At 45.6% G+C, this 22,123-nt stretch overlaps 1 protein-coding gene across 1 annotated transcript in view; it reads left to right on the top strand.

Moving 5' to 3' along the window:
* Cpx (synaptic transmission protein complexin) overlaps positions 1 to 22,123 on the top strand; it is a 399,767-nt gene that overhangs the window by 229,539 nt on the left and 148,105 nt on the right. The window lies entirely within an intron of this gene.

Here is a 22,123-nt window from a genome sequence, read left to right as displayed (position 1 = left end):
TCGAAGCAAAGGGCGGAGCGGAATAAAGAGCAAATTGCAGGCGCGCGAAGAGAGCGTGGATCGAATCGCGGCAGACAATAAACGCGGTCTCTGGTTCGACGCGAAGGGAAGCAAAAGGAGGACGGTTTCCGGCTCCTCTCTCGCCGGGTTTCTAACGAGACGCAAAGAACGAGGGGGTGCTCTCGGCGCGATCGAAGGACAAGCTCGTTGCAGCCCGAGGTTTCCGGTAGCACCGACGTGGAATATCAATAGGATCCGGTTTTCGTGTTTTTAACCTGGCCCTCCGCAGTCCCGACGCCCGCCAGCTCCTTCCCTTCGAGATGAACCGAATCGCTTTTGCATTTATATTGGCCCCCGCCACCGAATCAGCCCTTCTTCCTTCTTCTTCCTTGTCCTCCGCTGTTCCTCTCGATCCTCTCGACTTCCTTCCTCTTCGTTCTCTTTAACTCTCTCTCTCTCTCTCTCTCTCTCTCTCTTTCTCTCTCACGCTCTTCGTTTCCTCGGCTTCGACGCAGCGCCGCTCGTTCCGCTTTCGAGACACGTGGCCCCGCGCACCTTGATTCCGCAACGAGCGGCACTCATCGACGCCCCGCGATCGTGGAAACTCGGATAGAATTTCTTTAAGAAATTCTTTAGTGCCTGGAAAGGGTTACTGTGAAATTGCGTCGAACTATGCTACTATGATTTTTTGTGGAGATATAGTTTGTCAAAGGTTGGATGAGGTTTTAGCGGGATATTTTTTGGGCTGGAATTTCTTCAGTGTGGGGAACGTTAATTTCCGTGTATAGGGTTATACTGGGGAAAGTAATGTAAAATAGAAAAATATAGTTGTAAAGTAGAGATTTCAAGCTTTAATTTAAAAAAAAGATCGCCATTCTACGAGAATTTCTCGCCGAGCTGTCATCGATCAAACTTCCTCAAACTTCCGTCCAAAATTCTAGTAAAAGTCTGCTTTAAATTCCTCTGAAATTCCAATCGTCCTGACCCCATAAAAAACAGTCGCCCGATAAATTCGCCCACTTCTCTAACCCTCATAGATCAGCTCCGCGAACTTTGGAAGGCTCAAACGTGGCCAAACAGTAAAAAGTTCGCGGCTTCTCTCTCTTCCCGCAACTCAGAGCTGCGAAAACTTTCGTTCGGTTTGACGGCCACGTGAATTTCGGCGGTTCCGACTTGCTCGCACTTCCTCGTACTTCCTCGGACTTGGTCGGATTTCATCGAACTCGGTCGAACACCTGCCGGCAACGTTATTGAGTTCCCCGACGATCTATGCGTCGCGTGTGACGTCCCCGGCAAACAGAACGAGTTTCAAGCGGACGGGGCGTTTCTACACGGCGCTATCGACAGTTCAATCTTCCTCAAACGAAATCAAACACCTGTCGACGGTGTTGTTCGGCTTCCTGGCCAGTTCTGTATTACGTGCCGACGTTCTTTCCGAGCGGACGTCAAACGAGCGGAACCGATGCCATGGATGTGTATCGACAGATTGGTTTCCTTCAAACATGGCGAGACGAAGCCGTAGTTTTATTATTTGTTGTAGGAGTGAGTTAACTATAAGTGAGTTTTATAAATTTCGTAAGGTTGTACGTAGGTATCGTGATTATTAGAATTAATTTTTGTTGAATGAATAGTGATAGTATGCGAGATTAGAGAGGAGAGATTAATTAATAAATAATTTAAATTCTTAAAAATGGACCACCAAATACCGCAACAAATAATATAAATTGCAGCCAACTGCACCAGGAAATTTGGCAATCTCGCTTGCAATAAATTACATCTGAATATCACTTCATATATTGCAACGAAATTTCCACTAAAAATATATAAAAAAAAAACAATATTTAATTACTAACGATTAAATATTTATCGACTAAAAGATAAAGTAATTAAATAATTATTAATATAGAAAGTTGATGCTCTCGTTTAAATCTCCTTGAATTTTTGAAAAGTGGCCCACTGAGCGCCGCGATAAATAATACAAACCGCAGCCGCCGCGCCGAAAAATTCGGCAGTCTTGCGGCACAGTGTCGGAAAGCGAGCCCCCACGAACTCGTGGAGGGGGCGATCCGTCGATCATCCTGTTGTCGACGTCTCCGTATCTTCCCGAATTTTTCAGACCCCGCTGTCCGCGCTGCCGAATTTATAAAACCGGCGCGCGGCATGGTATCGGCGGTTTTAAAAAATGATTCCGGCTGACCCGAATACTTCAACCCGTCGAATCGAGAGGGAAAAAAAGCGAGAGGGAGAGAAAGGAATGGTAAGAGCGAAAGAGAGTGAGAGAGAGAGAGAGAGAGAGGAAGAGGGAGCCCCACCCTCTCTTCCTTCGGTCACCCTATTCGCGATTCACCGCTCCTCCCTTTTATCGTTCCCGCTTCGCCGTAACAATGCCAGCCCGCAGAGCGGAGGATTTTCGAGGATCCGACACGAAAAAGCGAATTAATCACGGCCTGGAAGATCCGTCGGTGTTCTTTTTCCATCCACGGAGGACTCGGAGTTAGGGGCTGGCTGGATTTAGGCTCGAGCGTTCGCAGAAGGGCGGCCCTTTTCTCTTCCTAACTCCCACGGCTCCCAGCGACTTTACGTTCTAGCGAGAACGCGCTGGTCGCGCTCCGCTCGATGACAAATCACCAAAGCGAAATTACCTGACTAACGAGCCGCCCCCCGCCACCCCCGCGGAATTCTTTCCCGCGGTACCTCCCTATTCCCCTCTCCTCTTGCGAGTCGCTTTCAACCCCGTCTTAGCCGTCCGCTTTGACGTGCGCGAACCCTCGAATATTTCGAGCACCCTGCCGACTCTCTCCCCGCCTCGCGATTATTATTTCAACGGGGGGGTGGAAATACATTAATATTCGTGCGCTCGACTTTCCGACTTCGTTCTTCGGCAACCTCTCACCCCCTCCCCAACCCCTGAAACTTCTGACCACAACGCGCTTGCTCGTTTATTCTGCGTTCTCGGCTTAGAGAAGTCGCCGGGGTTCGAGCCGCGAATTTTTATTTTATGTATAAATATATATATTAAAAGCGCGAGCAGGAATAACGGAGATTGGAGTTACGATTATTATAAATTTACTGAGATTTTATTTACGATTGTTTGGAGCGTGGAGGTGGATTTTTGTGCAATTTATTCGATGTATAGGGTGCGGTGGTTGAAATAGGTTACTGGGAAAACTTAATTGGTTTTAATCGTCCATTTTCTCGCGTACACTATATCGCAAATTTTTTTATCGAGCATATTCTCGAGGTATTTAGCGTGGCGCGGAAAAAACTTACGGGACACCCTGTTATATCGTCGAGGCGTGCCGTCCGCTATTTGTTATTCGCGTCGGGCGCTCCCGGCCACCGGACGCCTCGCGAAATAGCCGATGATTGAGCCCCGCGAAAATATCGAATTATGGAAAGTATCGGCGGCCACGTTCGCGTTTCGCCGCCGTCGATGAATTTATTCACGGAATAAAATTGACTTTCAAGGCTGCGCCGAGGATCGCCGACGAAGTCGAACAACAACGCCGCTGAATAATTCGCGCCGAGCAAACGATTTTCCGATCGACCAACGATTTAATTGCGTCGAGAACGGCCCGCCGCCGCCGCCGCTCTAAAATATACCTTCCCCCCCCTCCTCCCCCGGTAATTCGACGCGGGCCAATTAAAACCGGCAGAATTTCCGCGGCAAGTATAAATTATCGTAACTCGATATCCGGCCGGGCTCTCTGCCTCTCGATTTCCCAGAGCGCCGGGGAAATCGCGAATTATTCGACGGCGAAGCTTTTCGCGATTGCGGCAAAGTGTTCGTATCGCTCTCTATGGGTCTGTTTTTCTCTCTCTCTCTCTCTCTCTCTCTCGCTTTTAACATTTATTATTGCTCGATTATTATTGCAAGAGCCGCGGAAATTCGCAGAGGCCGGCATCTGGGAAAACTGTTTTCCTTTTCTGTTTGTCCTCCTCGAAATGGACATTCGTGTCCTCGTGTTTATACAAAATTAAATGTCTTTTATTCATGTGCTGATTGATTGATTGATTTATTTATTGGATAAACGATTTGTCACTGTGTGAATGCATATATAAAGACTTGGAACCGAGAAGATAATTTAAATTGAAAAAGAGAGACATTTGGACATTCTAGGTTTTACTTATTATATCAATTTGTATGTTATATTTATTCGTAAGTTATATTTATTTATATATATAATATTTATTTATATATTATATCTATTCATACATTATATTAATTTCTATATTATATTCACTCATGTCACTCTCTTTCCAACTGATCAAAATTACCAAAAGAACCAATTAATTTTATATTAAAAAATCGCATACTCAAATTCCCCGATCTTCCTTTAACCCTTTGCACTCTCGAGTGGTGACCCTGAAGCGCCAATGAAAATTGTTATACAATTAACGAAATAATGTTGGCATTATGAAATACCCTTCTGTTAAAAGCATAACAGTTTTACTCAATCTCATATAGCAAATTATACCAAATACTATACTACAGCTGGTCAAAATAGCAATTTTGGATATAATCTTAAAACGGCTTCGAATACAAAGGGTTAATCTCCACCCTAAAAAATCCTAAATTCGTTGACTATTATCTCGCATACCAAGACAGTCGTGCCGCGTGAAAAGCAATTACGGGATAAAGAAAGTTCCGGGGAACAGTTTCCAGCAGGTGATTCCCGCGTTCGGGGCGGATAAATACGAAGACGATATCCGTGAATCGTCCGGGACGCCTTCTGAAAGCCAGCCGGGAGCCAGGAACGCGCAAAATTCTTTCGCGGGCAGGACGATTTACAGAGATTGTCCCCGGCGCTGGGTCCCGGCCGCAGCTGGCTCTCTCCCTCGATGCAGATAACCGCGTTCCCGGGCTATCTCGATACGGTTACTATACCTTCGAGAGACAGAGAGAGAGAGAGAGAGAGAGAGAGAACGAGGGAGTACAACTGTATTATGGCGGCGCGAGTTTGTTCCGCGGTCGTGAGTACACTGCCGCCTCTAAGTATCGGCGCACCTGCTGTGCACGGGAGCAAAATGCGATGCTCCGGCACAAACTGCATATTTACGCCGCGATAACGCGAATGCACCGCGCTACGGGAAGTTTCCGTTGCAGTCGCAGACGCCGCGAATTCGTTATGCGAGGAGACTGGTTCGCGTCGCTACGTTTGCCGAAACGGTCGGGCTGTTTTCTTGGATCTTGAACCGGTGTACCGGGGTTCTTTGTAGCGTGGATAGCTTTTCTATGGATTTTCGGATGACTCGGTGATGACGTTGGAGAAATAACTATACTAACGTTATAGAAATAACTATACCAACGTTGTAGAAATTGCAAGAGAATGTAGAGAAGAGTACAAATACTTTACAGCGAATTTGCTTAAATTTGACCGGGGACAACTTTGAGAAAAATAGTCGTAGGATGATGAATTTTTTCTTGTATTAAAGCTTGAAGTTTGTAGTTTAATACAGCGTGATTGGATTTTAAATTTGTCGCTTGAGCTTTACTGGAAGGATTTAAGTATGAGACAGTGATTGACATATTGAAAACCGCCTGGTTCGATGAAATGAAGTATAGGGGTTGCTTTAAAGTGTTATAACTTCGCGAAGAAAAATCGTAGCTGAGATTTTTTGTTGTTAAATTAAAGAGGAAGAATCGAACTTTATTTTTATGTGAATGGCGTCTTTGAAAAAAATTTTTTGAGAGTCTGCACATTTTATTATTCTTGGGGATTTTTGATATGACAGTAGATCATAAGGCGAATAAATCATGACATCGTATTTAAAAATTGACCGTAGCAGGGGTGCGTCGAATAGAAAATCGAAGAATACTGTTTTAAACTAGAGATTTCAATCTTTAATTTAAGCGGAAGATCGTGAAGCTACGACAATTTTTCACTGAGCTATCGTCGATCAAATTGTAGCCAAATATTTCAGCAGAACATTTTCCACGCTAGAATTTCTTCAGTCAGAGAAACACTGCCTTGTCTTTAAAGAATAACACCCCCCCCCCCCCCCACTCAAAGACACAAACCCTCAAAGATTATAATGACCATAAAAATTTCAAAAATCGTCGTCGTTAATGGAACTACCTAAACACCGAGACTAAACCAAAATGAACAGCCCGGCTATTAAACGCGAGCTCTGTCCCGCGTGATTTTTAACTGAACGACGGCGATAATATTAATTAGTTGTCGCAGCCGAACCATGGAGCGGATAAACACGACCGCGTTACGAGCCGACGGATAATTAAAACGCGAGCGGAGCCGGGGCCGGGGCCCCGAGCCGCGTGCAGCACGGCCGCTGATTTCTAATCAAACGGCCAATGGGCGGGCAGTTTATCAGGCGTGAGACGCAACGGGCGAATTGCGGGCCCGCGACATCACGGGGGGATAACCCCCCTCGTAATGTTCTCTGTCCGCGGCGGTCCGGCGTCGAAACATCGACGCGAAACGGCTCGACGCCCGTTTCCGACCGCACGTTACGGAAGTTCCGCGCGTTTCACCTGCGTCCCCCGTGTTCCATAATCGCGTACACGACGCTGCCAGCCTGCACACCGTGGAGCCCCTACACGCTACAGTCGATCCCATAAGCATTCGTACCCACGTTCCTTGTAAGAGAAATCTGTCGAAACCAAGGGACGCGTGTCAAATTTTGCGATAAACTTTTTATTATCTTGTTTAATATTTTTGGAGGCGACGGAAGAGGAAAAGTTTGGAGAAAAGACAAAATCCACACTGGCACGAATACTTTTGTGGACTGTTATCACGTACCACGAGGAGTAAAATCAATATATTTTTATTATTAGTTAATCAATTTTCTTATAATTTGGTATAAATAAACTTTATACATATGTTCATTCATAATGAAAAGTTTATTGTATAATTTTATACGCGTCCCTTGATTTCAACAGATTTCTGTTATAAGCAACGTGGGTACGAGAACTTATGGGACTGACTGTATACACTACCACTCTCCATGTCCCGGCGCGCTCCCTCCTGTCGCTTCTCCGATCCAACGGATTAGCTGTCAAGATCGACAGCGCGATGGCGGTTTCCTTTCGAGCCGACGACCGCGTTGATTTCCATGGAAAATTGCACCGCGCGTCGCGTTTCAGCCGCGCCCAAACCGTCTCTTCTAACCGCCCCTCCCTCCCTCCCTCATCTCGCTTTTCGACTCGCTGTGTGCTGCCGTGTAAATTGCGGAACTCGCGGAGAACCTGTTTTTCCCGTTCTTTACGATCCTCGGCGACGAGACGCGGGACACGGTTTTTCCGGGCAGCTTAAATTGCGGCGCGCTTGTGAGCGAAGAAGCGAGACTATTCGTCGGACTGTTTTCTTAGAGTCGGTGTTCTTAGTTGCGGGACGAGTTGATTAAGAGAAATTTTCTGCTGTTTTACGGTGCGTTTTGTAGTTTGTGGTAGTCGTACGCTTTGTATGGTGGAGGCGGCGAGGTTGGTTTGGATGGATGGGGATGGTTTGTGTAGTTGGTGTTGGTAGCCTTTTTTGGATCACATTTCAAATGAATATTTCAATATTTTAATTATTTTTAGTATGAATACGTGTAGTCGTTCGTAGGATAAGTAGAAAAGGCCTGCGAGGGTCAGACAAGTCAGACGAAACTTCTGTTCGACCACATTTTAAATAAATATTTCAATATTTTAATGACTTGTAGTATGAATACGTGTAGTCGTTCGTAGGATAAGTAGAAAAGGCCTGCGAGGGTCAGACAAGTCAGACGAAACTTCTATTCGACTACGTTTCAAAAAGAGATTTACATCCTAATCAATAGTAGTATGAAAATGTATAGGATAACTTATAGGATAAGAAATAAATTATATAAAATACAAGTCACCTAAAATTACTATATTACTCTCATAATCAATAAACTCAATCAAATTCTACTAAAATATAAATAATTATTAAAAATATTAAAACTATTGATACAAAAATGAATTTCATACTCTGCCACCTAAAATAAAGCTACTACAACCCAAACAAACTATTACAAATTTACAAATTTATAATAAAATAATAGCTCGAATGCAAAGGATTGCCTCCGAAAAATCGCAGCGAATTCCGTCAGAACAATTCCGCGACCCAAAAATAATCATTGACCGAACAAATGACGGACGAGATTACAGGTAACCGAGCCGCCTCGATGGCGCTGTACTGGAAAAACAGAGCCGGTAAACGCGTAGGAATCCTGGTATCGCAGCTCGCGCCGCCAGTCGATGATTAACTGGTAAACGCGTGTCGGTGGCAATTGTTGCGCGTACAAATCCGCGGCGGAGAAACGCAAACGCGGCGATGCGAACGCGCGAACGGTGGCAACGGTGGTGCGACAGCACACGGCGGACTTCGTTATGAAGTTTCATTTACCTTTCGGCGGGCGGCCGACGATCGAACACCGAACGGCAGCTGCTAGTTAAACGCGGCTCCGCATAAATACAGCGAACGCGGCCGGCCTCGCGCGCCTCCGATTTTCACCGGGGCTTTTAATATCGGCGCCGCCGTTAAACAAATTCACGCCGCCGCTGCGAACAATTCCATCCGTCGACGTTGCGAACAATTCCATCCGCCGACGCTGCGCTACTTCGACGAATCCGCTGACGTTGTTTCTGTGGAACTATTGTCGCGATTGTTGTTAACATGATTTTCAACGCGTTCGTCGGAACGGAAACGTTGCGGAAATCGCCTAATTTTTATTGGACGCTGAAAGAGCTTTCGCAACCTTCGCTCGTCGACGCAGCGATTTCAAAGACACTGTTCGATTATTTTGCAGAATTTGGTAACAAAATATAGGGAATTTGATGCTATTGCTAAATTTATTTTTATTGTTGTAATTTGGAATTATTGTTTTATGAGGATGGTTGTAATGTAGATATATGTTTCCGATGGATGTTTGTCAATAAAAGGACCACTTCGCGACGATTCCGTTCCGCCATCGTTCCTTGTTTTCTTAGCCGTAGCAGCGAAGATTTACGGCTTTCCGGTTGCTTCGTTGATCCGCGAAATAAAATCACCGTGGTGGCCCCCGTCGCGAACCACGCGGACGTGAAATTCGCGTCGGCGGTATCTCGTCGCCGCAGCATCGGACGCGCCTAAAACGCGGCCACCGCCTCCGCCGCGCGCGTTCACGGCCGTGGGGTTCTATACTTAATCTATCTCCGCGGCCAGCCGGCCGTGAAAATCAGGCCACTGCCCAATCGCCGTGAACGCGGAACAGGTCTGCGGGATCGGGACTTTTTCTGCCTCATTTCTCCGTCGAGTCTCTCCGGCCGGGGGAGCCGCTATCAGCCGAGCCAAGACTCTCGGGGGGTCCCGAGGGGGGCAGCCTCCGCCGCCGTTCATTCCGTGCCGGGGAGTTTCGGTGCAACGATCGGTATCGATCATGGGAGCCCTTAGGGACCGGCTTGAAAGGGATCCGTGACTGCCTCCCTCCCTCTCTCGCTCTTTCTCGCTCTCTCTTTCTCTCTCGCTCTCTTTTTCCGGAAAATTTCGGGATGAAAGGAACTCGAGCAACGAGATGCGCTCGTGAACCAGCCCCGCCTTTCATGCGCTCGGACAGAGCTCCGATACTTTGTTGTTGCGAAAGGAGCTTATGGCACATGGGGAGCTCCGGCGAGCTTCACAGAAATGCTAACGGACCGAATTTTTATTCCGATACGCGGGCCTATCAGTTGCGATTTAAGTGGTTGTTTAACGTCGCTCGTCGCGTCGCTTTTCGCTGATTATTTCTGGATCGACGAGGATTTGTTGTTGTAATAGGTTTTAGTGGAGGTGTGATGCAAAAATCCATAGAAAAATAGCTGAATAAATAAAGAAATGAACAAATAAATAAATAAATTAATCAATTGAATCTTAATAAATAACATCAATGTAACAAAAATAGCTAAATAAATGACTAAATAAATGAATAAATTAATCAATTAAATTTCAATAAATAACACCAATACAACCACAGCTTAACGACGTCACCCCGAGAAATAGTTTCGCAATACCCGGCCCCGCATACTCTCGTGCCGCAAGCCGCGCCGAATTAGCCGATGATCCGTCAGCCGGCGATCGTCGAAAAGGGGAATTTCATTAGCGACGCTGCCGCTCGGTCGCCGCTCCCCGTGTTGTGGGGAAAACTCGGGGACGGCACGGCGAAAATGAATTTCACCGGCGTCGATCGGTTTTCCCAGGGCCTTGGTCACGGACTTAATAATGCCGTAATGGCGGTTCTGGTTCGCGGTCTGCCATTAAAAGTACCGTCACGCGCGCCGCGCGGCGGCCCGTTGTACACGTACCGGCCCCGGCTTCCGCTCGTTCCTCCGCGCAATTTTCGAGAAATTAGCGGCCGAGCAGGTATTCGCGGGACGTTGCTCGTTCATCTTATCAAACGGCGCGATGCCATGGGCAACGTTTTCATCCTCGTCGATGAACGAACGGACCGTCTGGAGGCCTGTCGGCCAGTATCAAGGCTTTAAAGGGCTTTTGATAGGCGAGGAGCCGTTCGCGGAATTTTTCGCGACGATATAATATCTAATGATTCAAAGGAATGTTCGTTTGTACTTTTCTGTTTTGTTTCTGTTTTATTTCTGTTTTATCAGAGCGATTTTTGAAGCCTGATTTGACGCGTTTAACCCTTTCAGACTTACAGTGTTCCTATTTCATATAACGTGGAGCCTTTTCTTATATGGAATTGAATTTTGTGACTTGGTAACGGCTTCCAACAATTTTCTAAATAAAACGAATATACTCGTCGAAACCAGACACCCTGTAAACGGAATAAAATTGCAAATCAGTCGACTAGCTCGCAAAGGCCGGTGAAACTGCAACATCAAGGCAGGTGGAGGTCCGAAAGCCTTGGAATCTCGAGCACCGATGAACCGAATAAAATTCCAAGCGCCAAACCGACCGAGATTCCCGCATTTTCCCGGGCACGGCCGCTGATGAAGCAGCAAAAGCTAACAGTCTCATCTTTATTCCCGGCAGCATCGGGCCGAATCAAAAATTCGGCCACTGTTTCACGTTCGTTTCGCTGACCTCATTTCTCCGCAATCCCGATTCAGCGAATCCGTCGGCGAAGCCTCGATCCGTCTTCGACAGCTGTTCCTCGGCAACGCCGTCGAATCCGCGGGTTCTCGCGTGCCCGGCGTGAAACGTTCTCTCTAAATTCAGTGTAACGTCGTTAACCGGTCCGAACGCAATTCCCCGAGTTTCCCATGGTAATTTCCCATGGTAATACGGCATCGGTGGGCAACGCCACGTTCCCGATACACCGCGTTTTATCCGCAGCATCGTGTATCCACTTTGTCCTCGTTATTCCCCGATTCTCCGGCAAACCGTTAAATTGCGGATCCACGTGTGCAATTTCCCTCTCTTTTTCTCTCTCTCTCCATAGCTCTCTGTGACTGCGATCCTCTCTCTCTCTCTTTCTCGTTCTCTTTGGGTCGTCGATTTGCAAGTAGATTTCTCGAGCGTTTCATCAGTCCCGTAAGTGAATACTCGGTTGCGACACCTGGCCGATCGGAACAGCGAGAGAAGGAGAGAAGAAGATAGAGTTAGAGAGAGAGTTAGAGAGAAAGACAGAAAGAGAGAGTTAGGCAGAGTTAGGCAGAGAAAAAGACAGAGTTAATAGAGAGTTAGAGAGAGTTAGAGAGAAAGACAGAAAGAGAGAGTTAGCGACTTAAATTGAACGACGCGGATAAGAATAATGGACTCGACGATGGCCCAACCTTTGGTTGCCGAATGTAGAGAATAATTTAGAAAATGCTAACAGATTTTTTACGGGTCGTGACGGCCTTTTTAGAAATATTGTTGCTACGGTAATGTGGTGTTATCAGGGTCTATGATTTTTGGTGAAACGTGCGTCGAGGATGAGCTTGAATAGTCTAAGAGAAATATAGAAAGAGAGAGAGAGAGAGAGAGAGAGTCAGCACCGAAGTAGAGAGAGAAAGAGACAGTCAGTGCAGAAGTAGAGAGAGAAAGGCAGAGCTACAGAGAGGCGTGTAGGGGAGGGGAGGGGTTCGACGGGGGCCAAGCAATCGTTTCAATCGGTCCGTCCGTCTGATTGAATCTTCCTTGAAAGAACCGTGCCCGAACCCAATCTACCATCGGCGCCACCCACGCCAGCCCCGGTATAGGCGAAGGCCTGTACGGGACGTAACGTAAATTGACTCGTTTTCCCGGTGTTTTCCATTATCGCGGGCACCACGTGGCTCGAGAGCACCGGCGAGATTACACCGGCTGCGTCTAGAGCAGGCCACTCGACCTGGAGAGCCCACCTACACGGCCTCTCCCCCCTCCCTCCTCCCCCAGGATTCCTGAGGACTCGCCGCAGAGATAGGTCCGATCTCTTCTACGATCCCCATCTTCTTTCCACGGATCTTCTGTTGTACACCCAACTGCGGGAACCCTTTGCCATCCTAATTGACCGTGGACGCTGGATAATTGCGCTTTCGGCAAAGGTTTACGGACACTTTTATTAGGACGACCTTCCGTCGTCGACTTTCGAAGAAGAGATAGGGACGGGGTTAGGAAGGGACGGTTCTAGATAGGGACGGGGTTAGGAAGAGGGGACTTCTGAGAAGAGTAAATTTGCTGTAAGGGTTTCTATTTTATACTGTGATTGCTATTACGAGAGAAGTTTATTCGTCGAACTTTGTATTTCGTGCGGAGATATACTGTTTGGTACACTTAAGGTATAGCCACCTTTAATCGACTATAACTCCGTGGAAAATGATCGCAGGATAACAATTCTTTTTTTAAATTAAAGCTTGAAGCTTCTACTTTAAAACGGTATTCCTTTATTTAATATTCCTCGCACCACAAAATTTATAACTATTTAAATACGACCCCACTATTTCGTCGTCCTTCAATCCATCGTCCAAAATCGCAAACTTTGAAAAAATCCACCGACTTCGCAAAATTTTTCTCAAAGATTCCATTCACTTTGAAATAAACTTCAATCCTCTCTCTTTAATTAAAAAAAAAACAAAACCTCGCTGCGATTTTTCCTCGCGAAGTTACAGCGCTTTGAAGTGACCCTCGCGGCGAGCCAAACCTCGGCGCAGATGCTTCAAAGTCCCCAGAGACCGGGTGCTTCGTTAGGAGACGAAATCTATTTGGAAACTCTTCGGTAATTGTCCGCAGCCGCTGCAAGGATTACTATAGCCCCGGCAGAGAAGACTCTCCGGCATGATTTTTATTTAAAGATTTCGCTGGAGGATCCCGGCGCTGGAGCTTTTCCGAAGGTCTCGAAGCAGCCGAGGACTTTATTGGTGCGCGCGGGAATCTGCTTGGGGGGATCTTTGGTAATTGGTTATAAGTTCCGTAAGGACGATTATACTTTGCGAGGAGACTTAGGGACGATATTTATTTACCTCTCGGCGGAACCGGATGCCGGGAGGATCCCCCGGCGTAGCCGCGGCGGTGGTGGTGGTTCCGAAGTCTCCGGAGGCAGAGCGGCGGCGCGGGGCTTTATTAGACGCCGGGATTCTGCTTGAAAAATCTTCGCTGGATCTTCTATATTGCCCCGGCGATCTGTTCTTACCGGGGATAATTAGACTCCGGGAAAATGATCGAGGACGCGGGGAGGAGAATTTCGTCTCGCGGTATTAAAAGGTTGAGAAGTATTGTGAAGTGCCTTGACAATACGTCGAGGACTGGGATCCTATTTTCTTCGCGATTTGGAAACGTTTATGGAGCTGACGAAATTTGGAGGGTGATATTCTTTTCTGTATTAGATTCTCGGAATAAAATTAATTATTGCGTTCATTTTTAAAGCAATAGAGTGAGCCTTTAGCCTCGTAGAAGATCCTCGAACGATATTCCGCGTCCACTGTTTGCACGGTGCCTCGTTTAAACAGACCCCGTGCCACTCGAAGTCCGAGAACTTAATCGAAAGCCGGGATTCTAATTCCGCGGTGGCCGGCAAAGTGCTCAGTGGCAGATCCGCCGCGGCTTCGCGAGTCGGATCAAGGTCGACTTTTATTTGACTTAAGGAAGATCGGAACTGCAACTCCAACGGTAACGCCAAAGGAGACGAAGAGCATCTCAAGGCACCGCGAAGTCCACCATTCTTCCGTTTCGAAGAACCACTCGGTCGACTAACTATGCCACTCGGCGATTTAACTATACCACTCCCGATGGTCTAACTGTACCACTCGCGAAGGATCGAGAACGATTTTGATCCTTCCTTACGATCTCCTCGATAAAAAACGAAGAGTCGCCGCGGTGGATACTTCTGCGACCGAAAACTTCCGCGACTCCCTTTGTCTCAGTCGTTCGCAGCAAGTTGCGCGCGCGTACCTACCTCTCCGAGGAGGACTATTCTCTTCGGTAAGATCTCTGCTCCAAGCGTCTCTCTCTCTCTCTCTCTCTTTGTTTCAACCGTTTAATAGTTAATGCGAACTACTTTGGACTCTTTGTTCATTATTTTCACGGACCATACTCGTCCTTCGGCAGCGCGGTTATTGTTACGGTTCGCCGCTCTAATTGTTCCACTTTTCTATGTTAACGCTTTGCGGGGGCGGGGGGGCGGAGGAATTTTAACGCGAAATAACTTCTTCGAGATAAGGTCTTATCAATTGACAAAAGTTGTCGCATTTATTATTATTATTACATTGTATTTATCTTTATTACAACAATGCATTTATTATTATTATTATTACGTCGTATTTACTGTTATTACTACATTACATTTATTATTATTTTTACATTGTTTTTATTATTGTTACTACATTGCATTTGTTATTATTATTACACTGTATTTATTATTATTACTACATTGCATTTATTATTATTATTATTATTACCATTATTCTGCATTTATTATGGAGAGCTCGGACAGCTAACAACAGGGTTCTTACGTTCGTTGTTATATCAATCACGGCCCGATCGTAGAGGCAGAGAGAGAGAGAGAGAGAGAGAGAGAGAGAGAGAGAGAGCGGGCAAGGACAGCAGTGATGCACGCAACGGTCTTCCAATTATCTCCGGCAATAATTAGCTGAAAATGTTCGGGCTCGGAGAAAGAGAGAAAGAGAGAAAGAGAGAAAGAGAGAGGGAGAGAGAGAGATCGCCGTGCTGTAGGGAAAAGGTAGTGGAGTGCTGCACGCGAGAGAGAAAATTCCGGCCCGTAGGTTGCCAATAAACGACCCTAAATAGAGGGTATTAGAGGCGGGAAGCACGGAGGCGCGTTTAAGGATCGGCGGTGGAGAGGGGGTGAGGCAGGGAGGGGGTGGCGGCGTGTCGGGCACAGGGCTTGCCCAGCCCCCGAATACTTCGGCTGCCACAGACACGACCTCCAAATAATTCAAAGATACAAATTGCTCGCGAAACGAGCACCTCTCTCTCTCTCTCTCCCTCGCTCTCTCTCTCTCTCTCTCTTGCTCGCTCTCTTTCTCTCGTTTTCTCGCTCTCTCCAGCACCCTAGTCAGATCGATACACGGTGGCTGCCGCTTTCTACCGAGGCCAATATATCGCGGAACATATTTCCCCGCGTATTTGTTCGGCTTCGAACCAGCCGTGTCTGGAAAGTATGCGAGCAAGACAGCGGCAAGACTGAAACCAACCGCGAGGAGAACATCGTTTAGCTTGCTGCAATTTCTGTCGCGCCCTTCGGATACATTCGCTCGTCGCTTCCCGCGAATCCGTTCATTGGTTTGTTCGAAGTAGATTCGTTGGTTCACTGGTCATTTATTCAGTCGATTTTGCTTGATGTAAATTGGTTTGTTCGATGTGGGTTCATTCACTTGATTGTTTAGTGTTTTTATTTATTTTGTTTGCAGGACTTATTTATTCACTCCTTTGTTTGCAGGACTTATTTAATTACTCCTTTGTTTGCTATACTTATTTATTCATTCCTTTGTTTGCAGCACTTAAATAATCACTCATTTGTTTGGTGCACTTATTTATTCACTCCTTTGTTCGCAGGACTTATTTATTCACTTGTTTGTTTGCTGTAAATTCACGCACTAGTTTACTGCGAATTAATTCAGTGGTTTGTTCTAAAGTGTTAATATTATTCGTTCCAAATAAATCCCTAAACATCGTCCATTCCAAATAAATCCATCAATTAGTTATTTCGCCTTAAATTCGTCCCTCGCCGCCGACTGAGCCGAAATATATTCGTCAGCTCTACTATATTCCGGTACGTTGCTGGAAAAATATACAGCAACGCCGTGTAGTCGCGCGTAGGGGCCGTAATAAAATTCAATTGGCGAGGAAATAAGGTGGGACCCCGCGTCGACGTCGGTGTGTTTTCCACGGGGCTACGAAAGTTTGGCCGTTTCGCGCGCCGCGCGCGGTTTCTTCGGCGAGGGGGGAGAGGCTGGCAACTTCCAAGATAGAGACAGATAGCCGGGATAGGTCTTCCTGTCGGAGATTACGGCGCGGTTACATCGTAAGAGCATTAAGCGGGGCTTCCTCGCGCTCCGTTTGCCCGCGTGTCCGCGACGCCACCTCGAAAAATACGCGGCCGCCGCTCCGCGCGCGACCCGGGGAACAAACGGGGTTCGCAGGGAAAACAGCTACGCGAAGGCGTGGCCTGGTGACGCATGCATAGCAATGTACCATGGAACTTGTACCGTAAGTTATTAAACGCGGAGAATGTGAATTAGTAAATGTATACCTTTGAAAAGTAAGAGAAAAATCGCTTGTGTAAGTTGAATTAAATATATGAATTTCTTTGTTTAATAAGTGCGAAAATTATTTAATTACCAACAGTTGGGAGTTACTAGCTTTTAATTATTTTTGGTGGAAATCAAAATAATTGGTGGAGTCAAAATAATTCTCTCGATCTTTGTTCCCATTTAAAAAATTATTGACAGCATAACTGTTACAACAATTGTAAAATCCAACTTTATACGTATAAAATATACTAAAATATATACCCTAAAAAAATCTTAGGTCAGCTAAATAGTTTTAAATTGTGTATTAAATCGGCTAGGAGCGCAAAAAGATTAACACAGTCCTCGCGTAGTTTGTTCCCCTATGGTGGAGCAAGTTATGGCGGAGCCGGCAGCTTATAGGGTAGAAGGGTCGCCCCAAGTGCTCGCAGGGATCATGTTAGGGCCGTTCGGCAGCTTGACATTACGTATTCGTGTACCGAGTCTGATCGATCTATGCGCCGGACTAAGATTAATGGCCGTCGAGGTTGGCGGTCGAGGTTTTTTACCGGCGTAACCGAGCTACAAACCAGAGCACCGACTCCCTCTCCCTCCCTCACTCTCTCTCTATTTCTTTTTCGCTTGCTCTCCCACTTTCTTTCTTCGACGTGCTCCTCCTCCGGTATCTGCAACCTGGCCTTCTTCCGAGACATTTGCATAGAAGAAAGTCACCCTCCTCGTTCTGAAATATTCGCGGCCTTGGTCTTCTTGGCTGAGACCTTCGATCCTGCTCGTGCAGCACCGCGACTTGCTGTCGCTCGTTCCGACACCGGCGACGCATACGAACATTTCTCGGCACTTAACCCTTTGTCTAATTTCAATCTTCAAAGCTATATTTATATATTTATTTTTATTTCTGAAATTGAAACATATTATACAGCTGGTCGAGATAGGAATTTTGGATCTAAGCTTAAAAGTGGCATCGAGTGCGAAGAGTTAAGAGCGAAGTAATGTTAATGAAGCTGTCCGGAAAGGAAATGGTAGCGCAGTGGGTTAATCCGGAATACGCTGTGCAGGTGCAACTGCAACACGGTTAATCAACGGCTGGCGCGTCTTTGTCCCGCGTCCAATTAATTCTCGTTTTTGACCGGCCATGGAGCAGCAGAGCGAGAGAGAGATAGAGAGAGAGAGAGAGAGAGAGAAATATGGAGAGAGAGAGGGGTGACAGGGAGCGAGAGGGAAGGGATTAAAGTGGACCGCGAGCGAGACGTGTCTTTCCCAATTAATCGGTCGGCCGGACGCTTAATTAGGCGGCTCGTTACCGGAAGTGTCTTCGTTAAAATATATTTACGGAAGCGCGATAACGCTAGCAAATTCCCGTGAAACGTGTTCACCTGCATCCGACTGGAGCACACGCGCTAATAAACGTCAGGCCGGTGACGGCTCGCAGCTGTTCCTCGCATTATCATCCACTCCTTCTCTCTCTCTTTCTCTCTTTCTCTCTCTCTCTTCGTTCTATTTAGTTTAGACATTCGAGACCTCTATTAACCCATTCGAGTCGTCGACCGACTCGTTGAAATTTCCAATAAACTGCTCCGGGAGCAAAAAGTCCCAAAGTCGAACGACCAATTGACGCGTTATGGGGAATATGGTGTTTTTTTATGGTGTTTGGAGATATTCGATTTACAAATTTCATTGCATTAGTAGAGCTATAATATACACTCGAGTCGGTATTTATGTTGAAATCTGCAATTGTTAGGCATTGTTATATGTACATCATTTTCGCCTTTTGTCATTTATTGTTTAAAGCATCGACAATGCATTTCTATTAAAGGCGAAATAGAATTGGTAATACTACTCTAGATTTTTTAATTCGTAGTTCCATTTGTAAATCACTTTGTAAGTTAATTCGATTTTTTAATTAGGATATCAGGGTTGCAGTTAGTTATCTGATTTAGTTGAGAGATATCAAGTTAAATTTATTTATCGTTAAAACGTCGTTAAGAAGTCGTTAAGACCTGATTAAAGGTGAGATAAATTTCTCTTCAAGTTAGTAAAAACTTATTTATATTCAGCCGATTATTGAAATCTTTGTGCAAAAATCTCAGCCACGAGTCTACCTCATTGTTATAATTATTAAATGTATACCTATTAAATATATAGGCATTATATAGCTATTAACAACAAAGGTATTGTTATGTCTACTAAATTTATAGTAAATAATATACCTATTAAATATACACATATTAAATACACCTATTAAATATACCTACTAAATATATAGGTATTACACAAACACTAACAACACAGCTACCAAACGCAGCTATTAAACATCAAGCGTCCACGAAACTCCCTAGAATTTAATAATTAATTCAGAAATGACGAAAAATTCCCGCCGAAACGAGCGCGCAATCCGAAGAGAAATTCACCGGACCCTAGGATCGATCGCGACAAATCCATCCTGGATCTTTCAGCTGGAACACCGCTCCTCGTAGCGGCAAAGTGAAACGGCGGGACGGTAGTAAAACGATCGTAAAATTTCCAGCTGAGCCGTGTTTCGTTCCGGATTCAGGATGAAAGAAGAGGGGAAGGAGGGGGGAGGAAGGAACGACAGACACCGGCGGAAAGAAAGGCTCGCGAGATCTCTCGCTCCGAATACGAAATCAGTATATGGTCGCGGGATGAATACGAACGGGGACAATCGGCGTAGTCAATCCGTTATTCGACGGTGTTAGGACTTCATCTTAGCAACTGGGTTACGATTCGGACAACTTCTGGCTCGAGGTTCGGTCCGATCTCTGTTAACCCTTCGAGTCGGTGACTCCGAGACGCCGTTCGAATTGTTCTATCTCGTTCTGAGATAAATTTTGTGTTAATAAAGTTTAAGTTTGAAAAGTTATTGAATAGTGAAATTGTTGCTATGAGGCATAAGAATTAATCTCGTATGCGTAAAAGTACACTTTGTTATATAAAAGGGAAACAGTGGGAGTAAGGAAAATTATTTCAGATTAACACTTAAAATGGCTTCGAGGGCAAAGGGTTAAGTTCGAGTTATTATCGAGTTATATTTAGTAAATCTTGCTTAAATTCTTTGTCACTTTGACTGTTTAATTATCGTTGATTGTTTGCGAAACGGCGTATATTCGTCACAGGTGAAGCTTCGCCTTGGCTGCGTTTCAGACCGATCGAAATTCAATCGCATATCGTTCGAGAATAGAGCATGCAGTTCGTTGCACCTGGAGGATAGAGTTTAGATTCGGTTGCAGTCGGAATGTAGGAACGTTTCGGAAGACGTTTACGTTCGGTAAACTTGATCGATAAATCCACGCTGGATCTTCTAAATGGGATCTACGGACCACTGGACCGTTGGTTATTAAGTGGAGCCATTCGATCCGCTGGATTTGTTAGGCAATGTCTGTCAAATCAGAGCAGCCGCCGTTAATTGGACCGGGGGCTGACCGCCGCGGCGCCGCGCGCGCCGCCAAATTAACCCCTGCGGTTTTAAAACTGTCGCCGCTAATATAGGCTCTTTGAATTATTAAGATATTTTGTGTAATTAATCGCGAGGAAATTGGAATAAAACGAAGGAGATATAATCATTTTATACTTTAATATTTATATAAATATGGGAAGAATTTTGCATGTGGCCGAAATCGATTTCTAAAATAAAATAAATGTTCGCAGTAGTTAAGATATTTATTTCTATTTATTTATCATTGTCTTATAGTCATCAGAAATTAATAATAAAATTCTGACATTAAATATCAAGCTCAACTAAACTAAGATATTTATTGAATTATTTATTCTAGTTCTCCACCCCTAAGATCCATATAGCTTAATAAATCACTAAAAATCGAATAATCACCAATTTCTAAAAGTTAACTTAATAACTACATATATCGCAGAATTCTTCAGATCTGTCCACCTCGAAGCGGAATAAACGCGGTCGCGACGCGGTATCCGCATCCTCCTCGGCGTCCCATTTGCAGTCCGCCGCAGTCGCGTCTCCGTAAAAACGTGTCTCGCGGCCGGCGGAGGTTGGGTCAAGGATATGTCCGGCAAATAACGCAGGAAGTAAACGGTATCGCGGTGAGCAACGTGGTTGGTTGTCCACTCCGCGGTAAAAGAGCGACGCCGTATGAGAATGGGAAATTAGAGAACGGGGACGGAAAGGGGGGTCGGGTCGGGCCGGGCCGCGTAAAAAGCAAATACCCGCGGAAAAAAAGGCCGGGAGAGATAAGCGTCATTTATGCCGGCTGGCAAAGAGAATACCGAACGTATCCGGGGCCGGCCTTTGATCTCGACGGTTCGCCCGGTTGTGTCTAGTTTCGTCTCTTCCGCACCCGCGTTTCGAATGAAATTTATCCTGGCTAGGGAGCGGAAACGCGATGACGGAAGGGCCCGTTTTCATGAAAGGGTCGTCCTTTCGAGAAAACGTGGAAACATGCTAACGTCACACGGAATTGTGCGACACTGTGTCATGTTCGAAGAGCGCGAGGTTTTAAGCACTTTCTATCAGAATGGAAGATTGCTCGCAAATGTTTGGATAATAGATAATTCGTATAATGATTGTTATTTAGTGATTGGGGTGGATATTATTCTTATTAATTGGTATAGTAGATTTTTATATAGATTAAATTCGTTTATCTTTCCAAATCGTATTTCGCTGATGGAACATGATTTGAAAAGGTCAACGAATTCAATCTACAAAATATGGTATAATATAATATGATGTAATATAATATATTAAGTGAATATAATATTGCCCTTCATTCGTTCAGTATCTTTTGAAGCCTTCAAAGAAGCTCCGTAAAAGGGGTTGCAAATTCATTATCAAAAAATAAATTAATAAACAATAACTAACGATAATAATAAATAACACTGAATAACAACAAACATCCATAAATCATAAAAATAATAACAAGAACATAACGAAACCTAATTTTAACAAAAATACGTATATATATAGTTAACTAACTCCAGCTCGCAGCACAATGCCATTAAACCTAGCATGCACTCATAGAACGTGACACGATCTCTCGCGCGCGAGTTCACGTGACGGGACATTACCGCGTTCCCACTGACACCGTGGACAACGAAGAAACGTCCTGCCAGCGGTGGTCGAGGAGACCTCTTCGGTGGATTTACCGGCGGCGTACGGTTTTATTTACGAGCGTTGTTCAGCGGCCCCGCGATGTTTATCCGAATTTTATGAAAGATCGCGGCGATAAAAGGTTAGCCCGCGGGCCGAATCCACGGCGCGGCAATTTTTGGGAACCAACTCACGAGCCGATGCGAGCACAGAGGGGGGACGCCGTCGTGGGTCCCGAAGTTTCTCCTCGACGCTCGTCGACGACTGCTACCCGTGCAAAGGGTTTCGTCGACGCACGGCGAACAAAAAAAAAAAAAAAGAACGACGTAGTTTTCGGAGGACGTGACAGGCGCCCGCGCGAAATTAATCCGCCGCGCAAAGGGATGAAGCTCCGGGGCACCGTGGACGCTGCAAACGGGATAAAACGCGGCGGAACCGTTGCCGGC

The sequence above is a fragment of the Augochlora pura genome, chromosome 3, assembly GCF_028453695.1.
Source record: "Augochlora pura isolate Apur16 chromosome 3, APUR_v2.2.1, whole genome shotgun sequence".
NCBI classification, from domain to species: Eukaryota; Metazoa; Arthropoda; class Insecta; order Hymenoptera; family Halictidae; genus Augochlora; species Augochlora pura.
This window is presented reverse-complemented; position numbering and strand designations above follow the sequence as displayed.